The sequence below is a fragment of the Parasteatoda tepidariorum genome, chromosome 2 (assembly GCF_043381705.1).
Source record: "Parasteatoda tepidariorum isolate YZ-2023 chromosome 2, CAS_Ptep_4.0, whole genome shotgun sequence".
Lineage (NCBI taxonomy): Eukaryota > Metazoa > Arthropoda > Arachnida > Araneae > Theridiidae > Parasteatoda > Parasteatoda tepidariorum.
In genome coordinates this window covers 14514092-14520153 of record NC_092205.1, presented here as the reverse complement: position 1 = coordinate 14520153, position 6062 = coordinate 14514092, and the positions used below count along the sequence as shown (strand labels likewise).

General features: G+C 30.6%; 1 protein-coding gene across 2 annotated transcripts in view; it reads right to left on the bottom strand.

Moving 5' to 3' along the window:
• The window catches only part of LOC107448829 (uncharacterized), a 234699-nt gene that overhangs the window by 11682 nt on the left and 216955 nt on the right, over positions 1 to 6062 (bottom strand). The gene's annotated exons all lie outside the window — the stretch shown is intronic.

The following is a 6062-nucleotide window of genomic DNA, read 5'->3' as shown; positions in this document are numbered from 1 at the left end:
GGCACAAGTGTTCTTTTTAATGCATATATTTTTAGTTGAGCATTTTCCACTGTTTTATGCCAAGAAACAGCAATTATTGCAAAGTAATCATCGGGATTGGTGAGTGTCAGCGAACAGGGTGCTTAGTCCGCTAGTAGACAAAGAATATTTTTTTGAAAAAATTGCTAAGATGCTTAAATACACTGCCACGTAAAAGTTGCCAAATGAATTACATTTATATTAAATAAATCCACCTAAGCAGTAAACCTTGTTATAATAAGCATATATTCTGAACTTCTAGGATGATCAAATAAAGGGTTAATTTGCGACTTCTAATTTATGAACTTCTTTGATTAAAATATTAAATGCATACATATTCATATTAGGAGTGGTGATTGCCAAACACCCTAAATATGATGAAGAAATACAGATTCTGAAGTTTTTGTTTAATTTTTTCGAGATTGAGAAATCAGAGTTAATTCTAAGTAAGGAGTACAGAAAATACTCATCTCGAAATTTCACTCGGATGATTTCTGAATATAAATCGTTAATTCATCTACGAACTGCGCGTAATTATTAGGATTACAATCGTTGATTCCACAGATGAAATATTTGTGAGGCAATTAAATGGAAGATAATTTAATGATCTCTTTGATAAGCATAGTCAGTAATTGGTCCATAAATTTGAAAAGGGCATTTCTGAGTTAATGTTCGAATTTAACTATGACGGTAGTTTTTCCTATGGTAGCTTTCTATAATACGCTCGTAACACTTTTGATGGCCTTATTTTGATAAATGTGCAAAAAACAATTGTAAATAGTAGTGAAAAATACGTAAAGTCCACTTTCATGAAACTACATTTTGCTCTGACAAAAGTTACCACGTTAAATGAAATCAAATAAAAATGACTCACAAATTTTGGTCCCACTAGAAAACTTGATCATTGTTAATAGGATACAATTGCTTAAAAAATGAAACAGATTCTAGGTTCAAAACAAAGCAAAAAACAATTTTCATATGATGATATAAAATTATTTTCAAGGATTTGCTTTACTTCTTATATCAATTGTATATCCAGTGCTAAAAAAAACGGACCATCTTGAATAACTTTTGATCTAATGATCGGATTTTACGGTTATAGAACTCAACCTTAATGGCTCCAGGGGGTGACTTGCTAAGGGGGGTCAAATGTGCTAATTGATAAGTGTAGATGATATTTAAAATTACGAAGTCAGATACAAAAACGTACTCTCTCAGAATAAACATACCTTTTTTCCGAAGGGTTCGGATTTCTGAAACCCAAAATATAGGGGGTAGACGCAATATGGGAAATTTGGTCCCAATTGTTTGGTTCAGAGAGCGCTCCAAAGTTAAATGTACTTTTTGCCAATTACGCTATATCTAGAGAACTTTATAAGTAAATATTTAGAACTTTATAAGTTTGTATTTTTGTACAAAATTATAAAATTTATTTCTCCAAAGATAATTGCATGCAAAAAATAAACTTTTTTCAAAATTTATTATTTTTTACTATTTTATTTGGTAATGGTCGTAAAAATTTTGAATTTCAAGGTATACAATTTTTTGCATCATTTTAAGAAATATAATTTTGCAAGGCAAAACAAAATGAGAAAAATCGATCGAATAGTAAAAATGAATTGATTTAATTGATGTATTGATTTAAATATCTGGTTTTTTGAAATTTAATTTCTTTGGCTAAATGAATTTTAAGATTTGCGTACAAAAATATTTTTAAATCACTTTAAAAGTTCTGGAGATGTGGCGAAATTCGCAAAATCTGAAATTGACATTAAGAGGTCCAAACTTTGGAATGATCTCCTGACCAAACTATTAGGACCATATTTCCCAGATTGCGGCTAAAAAAAAGGTATGTTTATTCAGATAAAGTGCGTTTCTGCTTCTGATTTCGTAACTTAAAATATCGCTTGCATTTATTAATTAGCATATTTGAAGTCACCCCCTTGAGCCACTTAGATTGAGTCCTTGAACGTGATGATCCGATCATTAAATCAAGAGTTATTCAGGGTGGCCCGTTTCTTTTGTTTCGCACTGTACATTGAAATGTTTAATATATCTTTAACTATGTTATTTTATATACTCTTCCGATATGTAACTGAGGCACGAACAAAGGAAACATAATACGCTACAAAAACATTTCCAAAATTCTGCAATATAAAATTTACTAAATATATCGTAAATACGTGAACATAAAAACTTCAATTGCTTTATACTTGAAATTTGGGAGAAAGGTTTGACACGACGTCCTTTGTTAAGGATCACGATTGTCGTCGTATACGTCGTCGTCTGGGCGAAGAGCATTGTGCTTTGAATGGTCGGAACTTGTCAAACTTTCCTTCATTCACATAATGCAAAAGAAGTTTTTATTTTCAAACACATTTTTCGCTTCAGTTTTCTGGGGATTATTATTTTTTTTCTCTGCAGAAATTTATTTCTGATTATCTATTTGGATCGCGAACTAAATTAACTTATTTGATGATTTTTTTTTATCAATAATGTTGCTTTCATCTAAATACCCCAAACTGTAGCGAATGCATAAGATTTTATTCTTTGTCTCTAATTTTGAGAAGTTTAGAGAATGATACAATGTTTTGTATTTGTCCTTAAAAAAATAGTGCGCTTACATTAAATTGAATAGGTATGCCGTAGTGGTGCTTTTTTACAGAAATCGAGATTATTTTGTGAAAAGGGCATTTTTTCCGTTCCATTATTTGAATTAAATATCAGATTTCAAAGTTGAAAAAATGACATCAGTAAAAGAGTCATATTTAAAGTTCATGACTAATTAACTTAACAACAGTAATAAAATCCATAAAATGTTAAAATACAAGTTACAACTCTATGATATAAAAGTGTTACGAAATATATAGCTGTTATATTGGCGGTTACATGTAAATACAGATAACTATACATTTATAACTAATATATTTTATCTTTTCCCATTAATACTAATACTCAATACGTATATCTGATCACTCCTAAACTATTGCAGATATGAAAGTTTCTTTCTGCGATTTAAACTCTTAATATTACTTTTCTATTTTTGATTTCTAAGCTAATGGGTCAAATAAGTACCTGGTATCACATTCGTCACTAAAGAAACAACACGACTACACAAAATTAGATCTATAAATAATCGTAAAAATTACACTAAGGAAATCACGATTGTTTTTATAAAAGACATTTTTTTAGCCCAAAAATATTTTCATGCACCTTCAATTTCTATTAAATTTCAAAGCTGTATACAGAAAAGTTCAGTTGTTGAAAAACGCTTGTTGAAAAATTTGTGGATGCTTCTGACATGTAACTTTGCAATGATATCTTAATATATATTAAAATCTAATGATGGTGTCGCAGTTTTCCATTGTTGTCAATACACTTATACTACATATAAAAATCTAATGATGGTGTCGCAGTTTTCCATTGTTGTCAAAACATGTATACTACACATAAAAATCTAATGATGGTGTCGAAGTTTTTCATTGTTGTCAATACATTTATACCACATATAAAAATCTAATGATGGTGTCGCAGTTTTCCATTGTTGTCAATACATTTATACTACATATAAAAATCTAATGATAGTGTCACAGTTTTCCATTGTTGTCAATACATTTATACTGCATATAAAAATCTAATGATAGTGTCGCAGTTTCCCATTGTTGTCAATACATTTATACTACGTACAAAACTCTAATAATGGTGTCGCAGTTTTCCATTGTTGTCAATGCATTTATACTATATATAAAAATCTAATGACGGTGTCGTGCTTTTCATTGTTGTTAGTACATTTTTATTGGCTGGAAAATCACATGGTAGGATCCAGTTTTCTCACATTAATTTTCATATTGGTTTGGTTGTCATTTGGTTTCAATTGCTTATAAGTCATAAAGTTATTGTTTTCCTATAAATATTTTTGCATCCCTAATTTAAAGGTATCTACCTGCATTCCTAATATTACGTTTTTAATTCTGCTTGTTTTCTAAATTAAGAGTTTAAGAGGATTGCTTTTATTATCATTTTTGTTAGAATAACGTAATTCTACTTTACATTTTAAGATAAAGTTCCTTAAATCGGTGCTTGATCTTATTAACAGTTTTACAATTGATATTTTCGGTGAAAATTACATTAATATACTATTAAAATTGACGGATAAAGAGATTCGTTACATGATTTGGAACTTAACTTTCAGCTTCATGGCACAAAGTGATGGATGCAAAAATTGTATTTAAAATATAAATCCGTTAGTTAGGTAAGCAAAAATATTAAATTGCAGTTGTGAACTCACCAAATTTGTTGTAAAATTTTATTTTTTATTTTAAATGTTATTTCAAAAAAATGATTACTTAGAAAAATGATTTATGTTCACTTATAGATCCTAATAGTATCATAAGGGGAATATTTGGACATGAGAAGTGGAGGCACAAGTGTTCTTTTTAATGCATATATTTTTAGTTGAGCATTTTCCACTGTTTTATGCCAAGAAACAGCAATTATTGCAAAGTAATCATCGGGATTGGTGAGTGTCAGCGAACAGGGTGCTTAGTCCGCTAGTAGACAAAGAATATTTTTTTGAAAAAATTGCTAAGATGCTTAAATACACTGCCACGTAAAAGTTGCCAAATGAATTACATTTATATTAAATAAATCCACCTAAGCAGTAAACCTTGTTATAATAAGCGGATTTCATGCTTCTTATTAAAAGTTTATGTAATACTCATATCAAAATAATTATCCCAAAAATGGTGTTGATACAATAGATTTACTCCATCTTTAAAAATCTACATGGAATCTACATCTTTAAATGTACTACACTGACGGTTCCGCGTTCGATTGAACCGGAACATCTGCTCCTGTGCCAGAACCCAAGGTCAAGAAAACTGAGATGGATAAAGTAGGCTTTGGCCCCCTATGGGCTGTCGCGCAACTGAGCTTAGTTCAGTTTAAAAATCTACTTCTGCTTTTATTTTTTAGTCTCTAATTTCTACGCTTTTCAGTGAAATGAAAACACGGTTTTGCACCTTTCCCTACAAAAACAGACCGCTTAAGATAAATTATGTATATAAACCGTAGTGTAAATTATTCTAAAGACATTGCGAATATTTTAAAACATTTTAACAGTGTTATCAATTTCAAAGTTACAAGTAGAAAAGTTCAGTTGTTAAAAAAAACTTGACGCTTCTAGCTTGTAACTTTGCAAAAAATGCGAGCAAAAAATATTTTTAAAAAATCTTGCTTTTACATTTAAAAACACTGATGTAACAGTTACTAAATAAATTACATTTATAAATCCACTTAATTAGTAAACTTGGTTATAATAAACATATTTTATGTTTTTTTTATTGATATTGTAATTAAATAGTCATGCCAAAATGAATACCCCTGAACTGGTGTAGATGCCATACATTTAATTCAAGTTCAAAAACCTACTTCTGTTTTTATTTTTCAGTCTGTAATTTCTACGCTTTTTAGCGAAATGAATACATGGTTTTACACTTGTCGCTGCAAAAAGAGCCCACCTACGATAAATTGGATACATAAACCGTTGTTGAAACTACGCGAAAGAAACTGCTATTATTTTTTAAAGGGCATTTTTATTAACCCTAAAACATTCTCACGTACCATCAATTTGAATTAAACTTCAAAAGTTGTAAATAAAAACGAACACAGTTTCCTGGTTGAAAAACGCAAATGGAAACGCGCTCCCGGAATTCCCAAACGTGTAACAACTCAATCAGCCAAGACTCCAACCAAACCTCTCAAACTCCGACCACGTACAGGTCTTTCGAAAAGACGTTTAAGTGCACAGAAAATGTGAAAAGATTGTTCTCTTTGTTAAGGCCTCGAGAGGCTTCGGGCACGAAACAGCAAAAGACTAGTTTGAGGCGCAGACTTCGTCTCGCGAGCGTCCTTCGACTATAACACGGATGGGAGCGTGAGTCGAATGTTTAAGGCGGTGCCGAACCTTTAAATCAGCTAGTCTTTTTCCTTCTTTTTTAAGTCACTAAGATTATACTCTTAGATGAACGCTTAGAAAAGTCTCC